Genomic DNA, 14,294 nt, shown 5'->3' with positions numbered 1-14,294 from the left:
ACATAGAGGAAATAGATTTTTTCTATCCATTGTTGATGATCATTCGAGGAAAGTTTGGGTGTATCTCCTTAAATCCAAATCTGAAACTTTTAGTAAGTTTAAGTCTTGGCTTGCCTTAGTTGAAAATCAAATAGAAAAGGGTGTGAAAACTCTTAGGACGGATAATGGTTTAGAGTTTTGCAACTTCGAATCTGATAATTTCTGCAAGGGAAAGGGTATAATAAGGCATAGGACTGTAAGACATACCCCTCAACAAAATGGGATAGCGGAGAGAATGAATCGGACTTTAATGCATAAAGTCAGATGTATGGTGATTAATTCTGGGTTGTCTAAAGGTTTCTGGGGTGAAGCCGTGTGCACTGCTGCCTATTTAATAAATAGGCCACCTTCTAGTTCTGTTAACTTCAAAACTCCTCAAGAGTTGTGGTCTGGAAAACCCGCAGATTTGTCACATATTAGAGTGTTTGGTTGTGCAGCTTATGCACATCAGGTTGAGGGCAAATTGACCCTAGGGCTACTAAGTGTGTTATGTTAGGTTATCCAAAGGGAGTAAAGGGATGTAGACTATGGGTTTTAGGTGTAAAGGGCATTAAGATTATTAACAGTAGAGATGTAAAGTTCAATGAACTTGATATGCCTTGTCTTAAAAACATAGTAATCAGAACAAATAGACTGAGGAAGGAGAATCTTCTACTGAAAAGAAGATGGAATTTGAGGCGAAAAGATTAGAAGATAATCTAGAGGATAGTGAAATCCAACCTCAGGAAGAATCTGATCAAGAAGTAGTGATAGAACAACCTGAACTTGAAATTCCTGAAACTGTTGTCCCTAATCAAAAAACATCTACAGGTACTAATTTGGATGATTACCAATTAGTGAGGGATAGAGAGAGAAGACAAGTGAAGCCCAATTTGAAATACATCTCTTCAAATTTGATGGAATTTGTCCTAGTTTCAGGTGAAGCCTTGGAGTCAATTGAACCGACTTCATTTGAGGAAGCGGTTAACTGTGAAAATTCTGAAAGTTGGAAAAAGGCAATGAGAGAAGAGATCCAGTCTCTAAACAAAAATGAGACTTGGAAGTTGGTTAAAAAACCAAAGAATCAAAAGGTAGTCCATTGTAAATGGATCTACAAGTTAAGAGATGGAGTAGGACCTAAAGACCCTTTAACATACAAAGAGAGGTTGGTTGCGAAAGGATTTACTCAGAGAGAAGGGATAGACTATAATGAGGTATTCTCACCAGTTATTAAGTATAAAACTATTAGGTTAGTCTTAGCCTTAGTTGTCCAGTATGATTGGGAGTTGGAGCAACTAGATGTTAAGACAGCTTTTCTTCATGGGGAGTTAGATGAATTGATTTACATGTTTCCTCAAGGGTTTGAGGTGAAAGGAAAATCAAAACTTGTGTGTTTGCTTAGAAAGTCCTTATATGGTCTTAAGCAGAGTTCTAGACAATGGTATAAGAGATTTGATGCTTATATGCTTAAGATTGGTTTTAAGAGGAGTGAACTTGATGCATGTCTATATTTCAATAACTCTAAAATAGGCTGTGAAGTTTATTTATTGTTATATGTGGATGACATGTTGCTTACTAGTCCTAGTAAAGCTGAAATCATAAAGATAAAAAACCTTTTAAAATTGAATTTGACATGAAAGACTTAGGAGAGGCAAGAAAAATCCTTGGCATGGTTATTAAAAGGAATAGGGCTGATAATAGGATGACTATTAATCAAGAGTCTTATTTGGATAAAGTGATAACCAAATTTGGTATGAAATTTGCTAAGTCTGTCAATATACCATTAGCTGCACACACGAACTTATCATCTGCACAATGCCCTAAAACTGAAGAATAAATGCATGAAATGAGTAATGTTCCCTATGCTAATGCCATTGGGTCTGTAATGTATTCTATGATTACCACAAGATCGGACCTTACATGTGCAGTTAGTTTCTTGAGTAGGTTTATGTCTAACCCAGGTAAACCACATTAGACTGCACTTAAATGGCTATTAAGATACCTAACTGGATCTTTGAAAAGGGGATTGGTGTTTGAAAGAAGAAGTAACAAATTAGAACTTAAAGGATATGTAGATTCTGAGTTTGCCGGGGATAAAGATCAGATGAAATCTACCACTTCTTACTTCTTCACTTTAAGTGATAATTGTATCACTTGGAAATCACAGTTGCAACCTATAGTTACACTCTCCATCACTGAAGCAGAATATGTTGCATTAAATGAAGCTGTAAAGGAATGGATGTGGCTGAAACGCCTTCTATGTGAATTAAAGTTCTTGAATGATAATGCTATGATTTTTGCTGATAGTTAAAGTTCATTGATGTTGTGTAAAAATCCTATTTATCATGAACGTACTAAGCATATTGAGGTGAAGTATCACTTCATTAGGGAGATGTTAGCTTCTAGTGATTTTATTTTGCTTAAAATTGCAACTGATGATAACCCTGCAGATGTTGGAACAAAAGTACTTGCGGTTTGTAAGTTCAACAAATGTCTATCAATACTAAGTATTGATAATGGTTAATTGTTGTGCAGGTACTAAGTTGGAGTGAGCGATGATAAAAAAAAATAAGACCACACTAATGGATATCACTTGTAACCGGGGAATTTGGCGATGGATGTTATGTGATCCAATGTGAAGATTTGAAAGGTGGATCACAACATAGTATTGGTGCAAGTTGATTGGTCTAAAGAATGTGACTTGGATTGTGCTAGTTATGGGGGTGATATGGACCATAGATTAAATCCAATGGTTGGATTTAATCTAGTAGTCAATTACCTATATTAGTGTTGTCACTCTCTAGACTATAGTACAATATTTGAATTTTCAATATTTGAATTTTGAATTCAAATGAATTGGCTCTATAATTTTAAGACATCTTCATTCTCTCTACTTGGACTTGGCATAACATTAGAGAGAGCATAGAGATGTAACCAAGTGGGAGCTTTCCATAACTCCGGCGAAATTCTTGGTGGCTTCCGGTGGATTCTTTCTCGGTATATCCATTGTCATTCCCGTGGATGACGGTACATGATCTGGTGTAGCACAAATCTGAGCTCAACATCAAGAACACTTCATTGGTGGTGTTGAAGAAGCTTGGAGTCGGTTTTGGTTTGATTTTACACTTTGAGAGTTTATTATTCTGCATTGTAGTTGAAATAATCTTTTGTATCCTACACTTTAAACTCTACATTTGGGGTACTTGTAAGATTTGCTCAGTTGAAGGCTCGGTTTCTTGAACATAAGGTGGTGAGGATGACGGCACAAAGAATTATATCAAGTCATTTCTAGTCTAAATTATAGAAGGCGGATGAATGTAGAACTTCTTTTGAACTATCCAACGGAAAATGATACGTTAATGGAAAATCTAACTGATGAAGAGATTACTCTAGGGGTAATGGATACAGCTAATAATGATGATCATGATCATGATTATGATGACAGTTGTGTTTTACCCGTTGTCTCTTCAAAAGAGGTGTTTCAAGCGGTGGTAATCTTAAACCACTTTTTGCTACAAACTGAAAAATATAACAAATGTAGTGCATGCACTCCAAAAGATCGAAGATGAGATCGAGTTCAATTTAGGCAAACTAGAAAAAGCAAACTACTATAGATGCATATTTTGAGAAAGATAAAAATTAAAAAAAGAAGATGTCAAGTTTTTTCTTTTACAAGATTTTAATGTCATTTTAATAAATTATTAATTTTTATATTCAGTGTGACCTAAGAAGTTTAAAAAAAAAAAATTATCTCATGTGTTTAGCGAGATTATTAATTTAGTACATTGGCCCAGCTCAAGACTCGAAAATTAATTTTAATATTTAAATGCGATTATTAATTTATGGAAGTTTCACTACATACTCGAAATGTCTAAAAGTTTTCACACTTGTGCTCACTGCTCAACATATCCTACCATTTTGTATCATGTTAGTTTCGAAATATCAACACAATAATAGCAACAAGCTAGACTTTATTTTTAATAAATCCCAACTTGTTTACGAGAATCAATTTTTGCTACTAACTATATCTTCTGAAACATTCAAGCAACACCCCATACTAATGTTGGATATTGCTGGAAAGCTCACAATGTGCTCTTCAATTAATATCCAAAATCTCCTCTTAACTCCAAAAGATTCTTCATAAATAATCCCACAAAATCAGCTTCCTGAAATCTGAAAATTTGCCTAGATATTTCAAATTTTTTAGGCCAGTTTTGTGGCAATTTCCGACCACCAAGACCACCTGATTTGCATAGTTGGAAAGCCCACAATGTTCTCTTCAATTAACATCCAAAATCACCTCATAACTCCAAAAGATTCGGTAGGAATAAACCCAAGTCAGCTCCCCAAAATCTGAAAAATCTAGGAAGATTTTCAGATTTTTTGGGCGAGTTTTACGGCAATTTTTTGTTAACTTTCGACCACCAAGACTGGCGGATTTGACACCTTGAAAAGCCCACAATGTTCTCTTTAATTACACCCAAAATCTTCTCATAACTCCCAAGGATTTGGCCGGAATAAACCCACAAAATAAGTAACAAATTGTTAATTTAAAACTTGTAATTAAATTCTTTAATTATTGTAATTAATTGACTATCCATTTGAATGCTTTGGTCTGTAATTGTACATGATAAAGGTCGTTTAAGCATTCATGAGAGATAGGCAATATGTTAAACAGTACCCTGTGACTCAAGCAAGTATAAGAATGGTCCTTTAGGCAAAGCTTTTGGAATTCATTTGGATAATTTTTTTGCGAATTATAAGAACTTTTAGAGAAAATTGACATAAGTTAGCTTTTAAGAAAGCCATTTTACCAAAAGTAGAAGTCGAGTCAAACGGTCCGAAATCATTTGATGAAGTGCTTAAACATGATTCAAGCCGTACTTTATTGTATTTAGGTGATATAAAATTCGATACTTATGATTGAGTATTAAAAATGCTTACAAAAAAAGTAATTAATTAGATAATTAAATTTGAAATCAAAAAAAAAAAATCAAACAAACAGCAAACGTCATAGATATCAGCTCATCACACATCTTATTACAAATATAATTGAATCTTAAGAAAATTGGTATCTTACAAAGTGTCACGCAAATTTTGTTCATTTATCGAGTGAATCCTGATTTACATTGACAAAGTAAAATTAGAATATTTTTTTTAAAATCAGATTTCGAATATATGCCTTTCAATTGATAAGTAAATAAAGCAAACCAAATTTCTATTGTCTTTCATTATTTTTTGTTTTACTTTCTGAGACGACAAATAATTATGTTCCTAAATTAGAGTTCGTCATTATCAAATAATTTATTTGTATTTTATAAATTAAAAATTTTAATAGCAACGGATAATGATTGATAAGTATATATTATCTTGAATACGCACATATATTTATCCATTACTTTGGAATTAGCATTTAACGAGAATATGTAGATATTTAGGAGGAGGTGGCATGGTGGAGATAGTCATAATCAAACTTAGTTGGCATAGGTTCGAAGCAAACTTGATTTTTACCATTAACCAAATTTAACATCTCCATACAGCGATAGAGTAGGAAACCTAACATATATATGTTACATCTCATTATGTAATAGTCAACTAAAAAGGTATAATAAGAGATCACGTAAGGTCCACACTTCACTTTATCTCATCCCCTCACATCTGTTGTCTGAGATGTTAGATGAAGCCTTTAAATGCCTCATCTGAAGTGACTACTTCCAAGGTGTGGTAAGGTGCCACCACATACAGTAATATATTTTCAAGGTGATTGGCATCTTTCGTGGAAGGCGTTTTCTATAGACATCACCTCAACTATGATACTCAGTACATTTGAAAGATTTGATAGCTTTGCAGCAAATACGTTCATTCAACTTTTTAGTCTACAAGTCTATGACGATTGAAATTGACACAGTTGAGCTTTGAGACTAATCTATTATGATGAAGTCACATATCAAGCATCCAATGGACATCACATCTACTCTCTTAGTATAAAAACTCACATTTAGTATCTTTCAAAGATAATGCAACTTTGAATACAAGATTGCTCTTAATAAAATTCTTTCTTCAACCGACATCCATATTGTCTCTCCACTCTATTTCTTCCACAACCAATAGACAAGGCCCTTTAACTATTTACCAGTAAAATCTCTTAGAAGCCTCCCACTCCAATCAGTCCTGAATTTCCACTTTGATTCCTGGCTTATAAGCTTTCCACCTGGTTGAGAGGTGTGATGAGCCAAGCACATGCAACTAGCGAACTTCCTTCCGTGTATATTCGACAACCGACCGCGTCAATTGAACTCTAATTTTACATTTAAAGCAATATTACCAATCCACCGCCTTAAAGTTTCAGACGAAAGCATTTCGTAAAAGGTGAGAAGAATGCTCAGTGGAAAGTATCACAGTGCTCGTGACCGTTGCACACTGTCGGAGCTCGATCATGAGGAATCTAACATAATATTCAAGTGTACAAGTAATGTACACGTGGACTGGAGAGGAGCCCAGATATGTTGACCATGTGTTCCTACTAAAATTTTGAGATCAATAATATAATTAAAAATTGGCTTAAATGTCTATACTAAAATTCATTCCCAAGTTTATTGTATCAAAATACGATACACTAAAATACTTAGTAAAAATTTCACAGGTGGTGCATGTGATTGCAAAATTTTGATTAGAGAGTTATTCTACACCTAGTGTAGTTAAATAATTCGTTAAAAATGAGATGCAAAAATAAAATTTAAATGCACTTTCATTTAAAATAAAAATTGGTAACATAAAGATAAAATTGACTTATAATTAAAAACAGTTTTCTTATTCTCCTTAGGAGTGTTAAGTGGGATGAGTCGCTCGTCGAACTAACGTATCAAACAGTAATTTATTTTTGTGAGCTTGTTGTTTCATATGCAAGTCAGCTTGTCTATGTCCCGTGATCTGTTAGCTTTTTAGCCCGCAACCTGACCTAGGTGGGCCTGTGTAAACAATTTGCAGCCATGCAAAGTTAATGGTGCAGGGTGCTATTAAATTCGAAATTTGAATTTTTCAAAAGGCCAAAAAAGGTCTAAAAATAGGGAGTGATTGAAATTTAAATTCCATAACAGTTCACTTTCAATATTCTCTAAAGTTCTTTAATATATCGTTTTCAACTCTTTAATGGTATAATTTTACAATTATCAATCTCTTAATTTCTCAACTATCACTCTTTTGATTTCATAATTCGTTCAACATTATTATCATTTTATTTTTATATTTCCACAATATCTACTTCTATTTTTGCCTGCTGCGTTGTTATACATAATTTATGTAATGACTAGCTCAAGGGCGGACCCAATGAAAGTCCAGTGCAGTCATGAACTTTTGGGCCATCCCCCCAGAAAAAGTTCAAGCACCAAACGCTATGGCTCTGAAGTAACCCATGTCATACTCCCACGAAAAGTTCAAAGGAAAGGATCCCAAAGGATCGATCTTTCTTTTAGTTGTTGAATCTCTCTTTGATTGATCAACTCCTGCCTCCATCATCTCTTCCAAATTGATGGTCCAATATTTTCTTGTCCTTTCCCCCCATATCTTTATGTTCGATAAAAGGAATGAGTAAAACTCCAATAGAAAAATATTGAAGGCAAAATATTACCAAGATGAACCTGTTAAAAAACGTGCCAATAGCGATGGAAGATCAGAGGATAGTCGGAGAATTGTGAGGGAGAAGGCAAAGAAGAAGATTGCAAAGAATACGAAGAATCAAAATCAAAACCAGAAGAAGAGATTTTAAACTTTACTGTAGAATGAGATTATAAGAAAGAAGAAGAAACTTTGGAATTGATTGCATTTGAAGAACGAGACTATAAGGAAGAAGAAGAAGATGATGATGCAGAACGTGAGGGTACCGAAGAGTTGAACAAGAAATTCGAAGATTTCATAAGGATGAAGAAATTACAACTTCTGCTTAAGTAAATTATCAATTTAATTCAATACGAAATTTAATCACCCAGTGATCATGATCTGGTCAATCGATAATGTTACCTTCTTTTTCCTTTTTATTTATTTTTTAAATATTTTCTCCTTTTCTTAGTGGATGAGTGATTGTATAGAAATGTAAAAGCTCATTGTATCATTTTGGAAATAGTATACGTTTGTACGTTAATAAGGCTATAATTTGTGTATAAAAATTATATTAGATCACTAATAAGAGGAGACCATATTCATTGGTTTACAAGTTTTGGACTTTAGCAATAATTCTTCAGGTTGCTACTGTTATGGTAGAGAAAGTATTTTCTGCCATAAATATTGTGACGGATATATTGCATAATTGAATTGGAAATGAGTGGATGAATGATATGTGGAGAAAGATGTATTCTTAAAGATTGATAATGAAGTGATTTTATAAATATATCAAAGTATGAAAACTCGTAAAGAACAATTTTAAGGTATTTCATTTTTACTAAAATACTTCTGTTATAGTATTGTTATTTTTTTCCTTTACTAATATTTTCTGCACCGAAAAAATTTTCTGGGTTCATCCCTGGACTAGCTCATCATCATTTTCTTTGAATAGAAATGATTTGTTCAATTTATTGCCAATTTTTCAAAAATCTAACAAAAAGGATAGTCATGTACTTGTAGGGGCGGAGCTACACAGAGGCGAGTGTAGGCATCCGCCTCACCTCATCTGGGATTTCTTACAGCAATTGAAGGCAATGCCTGCACTGGGATTACTGGAGGATTGGATTTGGTGGAAACTTGAAGGTTGGATGCAGGCCCCAACTTGCCATTGTTCCACTCTTCAAAAGCTTGAACGCAGGCAGAATGGAAGGGAAGGGAAGGGAAGATAAGTTTTTACTTGGGCCAATTTTTAATGTTTTCTAAATTTTAACTTGTAAACCTTTTATGTTGGGCTTTTTATTTATTTTTAAGTGAGGCCCATATCCATATCCATAGGCTTTTTGTATTGTGAAATGATTAAGCTGACAAACCAAATTCAGTTATAATCACTGTGAAATATAAAGATTTAATTCACTAGACATTGTGAAAATGTTTATCATTATACTTTAATATTGTTTTTCAATATTTGCTCAATTTAAAAGTTTACTGCTATTGTACCTTCAATGTTAATATGTTTATAATTTTAAAAGTTTAAATGTTTACCATTATACTTTAATATTGTCTATTGTAAATTTTTGGAGGTTTAGTATTTTATTACTTATGGATGATTCTTGCCGAAATTATGGTCCTGTATCATGAATTTCTAATAATTGATGACTCCTCCAACTGCTTTGAATTGCACTGCCACCGGCGAAAGTGGGAACCACAGTGAGAAGAAGCAACAACAACCACGGGCGTAGGGACTAAAAATCAGATTAAAAAAATCACTGTAGTTGATATCTAAAATTTTGCCCGCACTGGGTAAAAATTCTGGCTCCGCCCCTGTGTACTCGTGTTATGGCTTTCAATAATATTAAAAATTAATTTAAAATTACTCTTTTAAAAACCACGACAGTAGTATTTATTTAGCATTTTAGCCTTTGATGCTGATTGTTATGTTAGTAACAACTTGTACGTTTATTTGGTAGCATTACATATAGAAGAGATATTTTGACTCTTGTTGAGAAATTATTTGTTGTTAATCACATTGCATCTAATGAACCTACTACTCACGTTGTTCAAATTATTGTACATTCTTTACAAGATTTTAATTTGATACCATTATGTTAAGTGTTTCGATCAATGATTCAATCTAAAGCTTATATTTTGGAAGGTAATTTCAGTAAATTAAAAATATGGATGCATAAAGCTGATTTCACCGTAATTTCCTTACATCCCCTAATACACTAATGGAATTCATTTTAATATTTTCACATAGATTTAGAGCAGAATTATAATATTCTATGAGCTTTAGTTCATTATAAAAATGAAATAACTATTTTTTAATCAATTTTAAAATTAAGTTATTTTAACTGATGACGAGTGAAATATATGTACTTTATTTTGTAATTATTAAACAAATTTTCGTGTTCTATTAAATGTGAATCGTGTTTTCTCAATTTAAAATTATTTTATACTCTCATTATTAGATATTTCTTTATGAATGTATTTGCTTTTCTCTGTTTTTAGGAAAAAATGAGATCTTTGTTTGGATTTTTTGTTGTTGTTGTTGTTCATTTTTCATTTTTTTTTCTGCGAATGTAATTTTTCCTCTTTAGGATTTGAATCGAGCACGCGTTTTCAAATTTACAAGAAAAAGAGTAACTTTTGAAATTTTAAGGCTGACAGATTCTAGGGTTTTTCTTTAATATTATGTTTGTACAAAATTCAGGAATTGAGACTGACGGTAATTAATTTCAAGTTTTTCCGTGTGTTAGGGTTCAAAGATCATTACTACTTGTTAAGGAGCCTTCTCGAACTAAAAACACATTGTTCTTGATGGATAAAGCTAAGTCTTCTGACCATGGCAGTGGCACTGAAGGTTTATTGTCTCCATCAGGGAGGTTCTCTGTTTTTTCTCCTCCTGGAGTTCATCTGAGCAGGGTCATTTTGGTCAAGGGATGATGATATAAGCCAAATGCCTGATATTTATTTATGTTTATGTCCCTGTATAAGTCTTGCTGTCTGTCATATTAATATTGAAGCCAGCAATAACTACTTACCATTTTGTCAAACCACTACTATCCATCAGCTCTATAAACAAAATCTTCTTGCAATGCTACATTCTTATTCATTGGATAAGCAGGTGAGTGTGACTGCAATATAGTGAAAATTTCCAAAAAAGTATCAGCTGTTTTTCTTATGCCAGCAAACCCCTTTTGCAAGCATTTCTGCCAGTTCCTATGGCAGAGGAGATGTACTTATTCTTTTGCTTTAGAAATTATCATATATTCATATTGATGAATGCAAGTGGTAGGTCCTTCATATACTCAGCTTGGTAGGATAATTTCTCTATTCTCTCTCTATCTCTGGTTTTCATCTTGGATTTCGTTCAACTCAGTTGGTGCTAAACTTTTGTTCTTTTCATTAGCAAGCTGACCAAAACCTCCTGTGGCTTTTCCTTATCTTCACATTGTTAGCATATGCATGTTTCCTGCTTGGGGTTTCTTTGAGAGGGTGAGAGCATTTTTATTATATGACCCACTCAAATCCATATATTTCATCCAACATGTAACAGGATTTGAGTAAATAGGCAATCAGCTGCTCGGTCAAAAGAACGGAAGATGAGATATATTGCTAATCTTGAAAGGAAAGTTCAATCTCTGCAGACAGAAGCTACTACCTTGACTGCACAGTTAGCCATGTTGCAGGTGATTTTCGACTCCTTTCCTGCATGAACTATTAAATTTTTTATCGATAGTTCCCATCCCTTTCCCGATCTACTCTTATGTAAAAAGGGGAAAGTAAAAGAAAAGAAACAGTTGAATATAAGTAAAATGGTAAGAAAGCAAGGAAAGAAAATAGTAGCTTAAAAATCCAATTGTTTGCTTCTTCTCCATTGCTGGTATTGGAATTAAATTGACCTTTTTCATTGCTCACTAGCATAATAGTGGTTTCCAGGAGTGAACCACTGTCCCTTTATTTAGCTGGTTGTAATTTCTCTCCCATGAGATAGATGGGTTCTTGAAGAAACAAATTCGTACGGCTTTTCAAGAAAATGAGGAAACATAGTTTATAGGTTGGAGTGTTTTAATTTCCCTTGTAACATACTGGTGCTGTAATTATATCAACTATTTTGCACCTAGATTTACCTATGTACAAATGAAATTTTCTATTTAATTTTTACATTTTTTCATTTCACCAACAGAGAGATTCAAACAGTCTTACAAATGAAAGCAATGAACTCAAAAGTGCGAGTGCAAACAATTGAACAAGTTCACTTGCATGATGGTAAGACTCGGTATCAGTGGCGGAGCCACTCAGTGTCCAGTGGACTCCAATTTTTTACTTTTATTTATAGTCCAATCGATACACTAATTTACCCCAACTCCAAGTGCACGGTGACATTTTCTAACTCTTTCCTCTCGACAAGAAATTAAAAAATTTCCTTTAATCTATCATCATTTTGAAATATTTTCAAAGTTCATTTCTTTCTTAAAACCCACGTTTCCTTGGGCCATCAAATTTGCAGCAAAAAGTTTCTTGATCATGTGATTTTTCTATTTAATATTAGTGATTATGATTATGTGAATATTGAGTATTGGTAATATTTGTGATGGATTCTTAAAATCTTGATTTTTGTCAATTAGTCAAACAATTAGTGATGATTTTCTGGTGTTCTACCAATTTGTAAAAAATTGTAATTATTTCCTTATCAATTAGTATTTAACTGTATCTTGTGGTTTATTTTAGTGTGAAATATCAATGGAGAGATTCTTTAAAAAAAATATTTTGTAGAAAATGTTGATGAGGAGATATCGAATAAAATTGATTTTTGATGTTGCACAACTTGGTACAAATCCTAGAATAAGGAAGAAGATGATAATCTTATTAGTGTTGTCGCTATGTCATTTTTAGCATTATTGTAATATCATTAAATTCGTAACCGAAAAGTCCGACATTGACTAAATTTTGCCCGCACTGGACAAAATTCTTGGCTCCGCCCCTGCTTGGTATCTTTAGCTACTATTGCAGGAATTTTCACCCCATCTTATCTTGCTGTTTTCCCACAACTCGGTCTTCGGAATATCTTGAAAATAAAGGATGTAGACTTAGGCATAGATGGAAATTAGGACAATGAGTATTGTCCTTGATATATAAACTGAGAAAGAAAAAAAAAATTATTGTTTCCTACCTTCTAAAGAATAAGAGCTGACCATCATTTGATGATTGATTGTGTACAAATTTCAGTTCTTAACCTAGAGATTAAAGTTCCCCGTTTTTTCCCGTAAATCTTAGTAACTATACTCTTGTTTTATCCTAACCCAGCATTAAATGACGCGCGAAAAGATGAAGTCCAGCATCTGAAAGTGTTGACCGGTCAAGAAATACCAAACAGTGGACCTATGTTGACTTCCTAATATGGAATCTACTTTTTATTTATTTTTAGTTGGATTTTATTTATATTTTGAAATTTTTATTTATGTAATTAGACTTGTATTGGTCCAAATCCATTCTAGGTGGGGTTTTGTTTTGACTATTTAAACTTAATTTGTCATGTAATTTCATTAGTTGATGATGGAATAAAATTACCGGTGGCTTGTGGTGAATTTCTCCTCTCTTCTTCATTATTCTTCTCCTTCTATTGTTTCCCCCTTCTGTCATCCCTTTCCCTAATTTCTTCTTTTTGTTAATAGGTTTTCTCATTCTCTATTCAGTATTTCTATTGGTACTGCATCAAATATGGTATCAAAGTCAAAACTTGAGTAATTTTTCATTTACAATCCAAAACTTTTTCATATCCTCTTTCCAAAAATTTGTAGAACAGCACAAACAAAGGAATTTGTTTCACAACAGCAGTTTTCTTGTTCAAATTTCTTTCTTAGTTAAAAAAAAATAAAAAAGAATAATCTGCTGCCACCCCAGAATTAGTGTGCTGGTCATTTTAACCTAATTTTGTTGTCCTTTAACTTATTTACCTTCCAAACCCTCACGGACCAAGTATTGCCAGCCCAAACTTCTATATAGCCGTCCAAAAGCCATTTTCCACAAACACAGCCTACTTTCAATCCTCTAATCACCTATAGCCAAGTCGAGTAGCCTGTTATCCACATTCAGCACACATCCCATGTTTAGCGCATATATCTCAAACCATTTAACACATAAATAGCACCCACCTCGATCAAGCCCACGCCCAACTTCCACCTCGATCAAGACAACACCCAAAAGCCATTTTCCACAAACACAGCCTACTTTCAATCCTCTTATCACCTATAGCCAAGTCCAGTAGCCCGTTATCCACATTCAGCACACATCCCATGTTCAGCCCATATATCTCAAACCATTTAACACATAAATAGCACCCACCTCGATCAAGTCCACACCCAACTTCCACAGGGCTTCCAGAATATGGTCCTCTACGTAGGCGACCCATCTATCCACGACTACCGCCGGCGACACCATCGCCCCACCGCCAGCGTCGGCAACCCTCAAATCCCCGACACCCAAGTACTAACCTATCCATTGCAGCCCAAGCTACTCGTCTTTATCTTTGCTGACTCCTCTACTATACCTATCACCGTCGCCACCTGTACGACAGCCGGTAAACACAATCTCTCCCCGCGACTGCTCCATCTTCCCCGTCGATCATCCCACTGCCATGCCAGTCACCTCCACCATCACATCAGAACCCGCTGTCACCG

Source organism: Olea europaea, chromosome 7 (assembly GCF_002742605.1).
Source record: "Olea europaea var. sylvestris chromosome 7, O_europaea_v1, whole genome shotgun sequence".
In the NCBI taxonomy this organism is placed as follows: Eukaryota; Viridiplantae; Streptophyta; class Magnoliopsida; order Lamiales; family Oleaceae; genus Olea; species Olea europaea.
The sequence above is the reverse complement of the archived record's forward strand: the minus strand, read 5'-3'. Positions refer to the sequence as shown.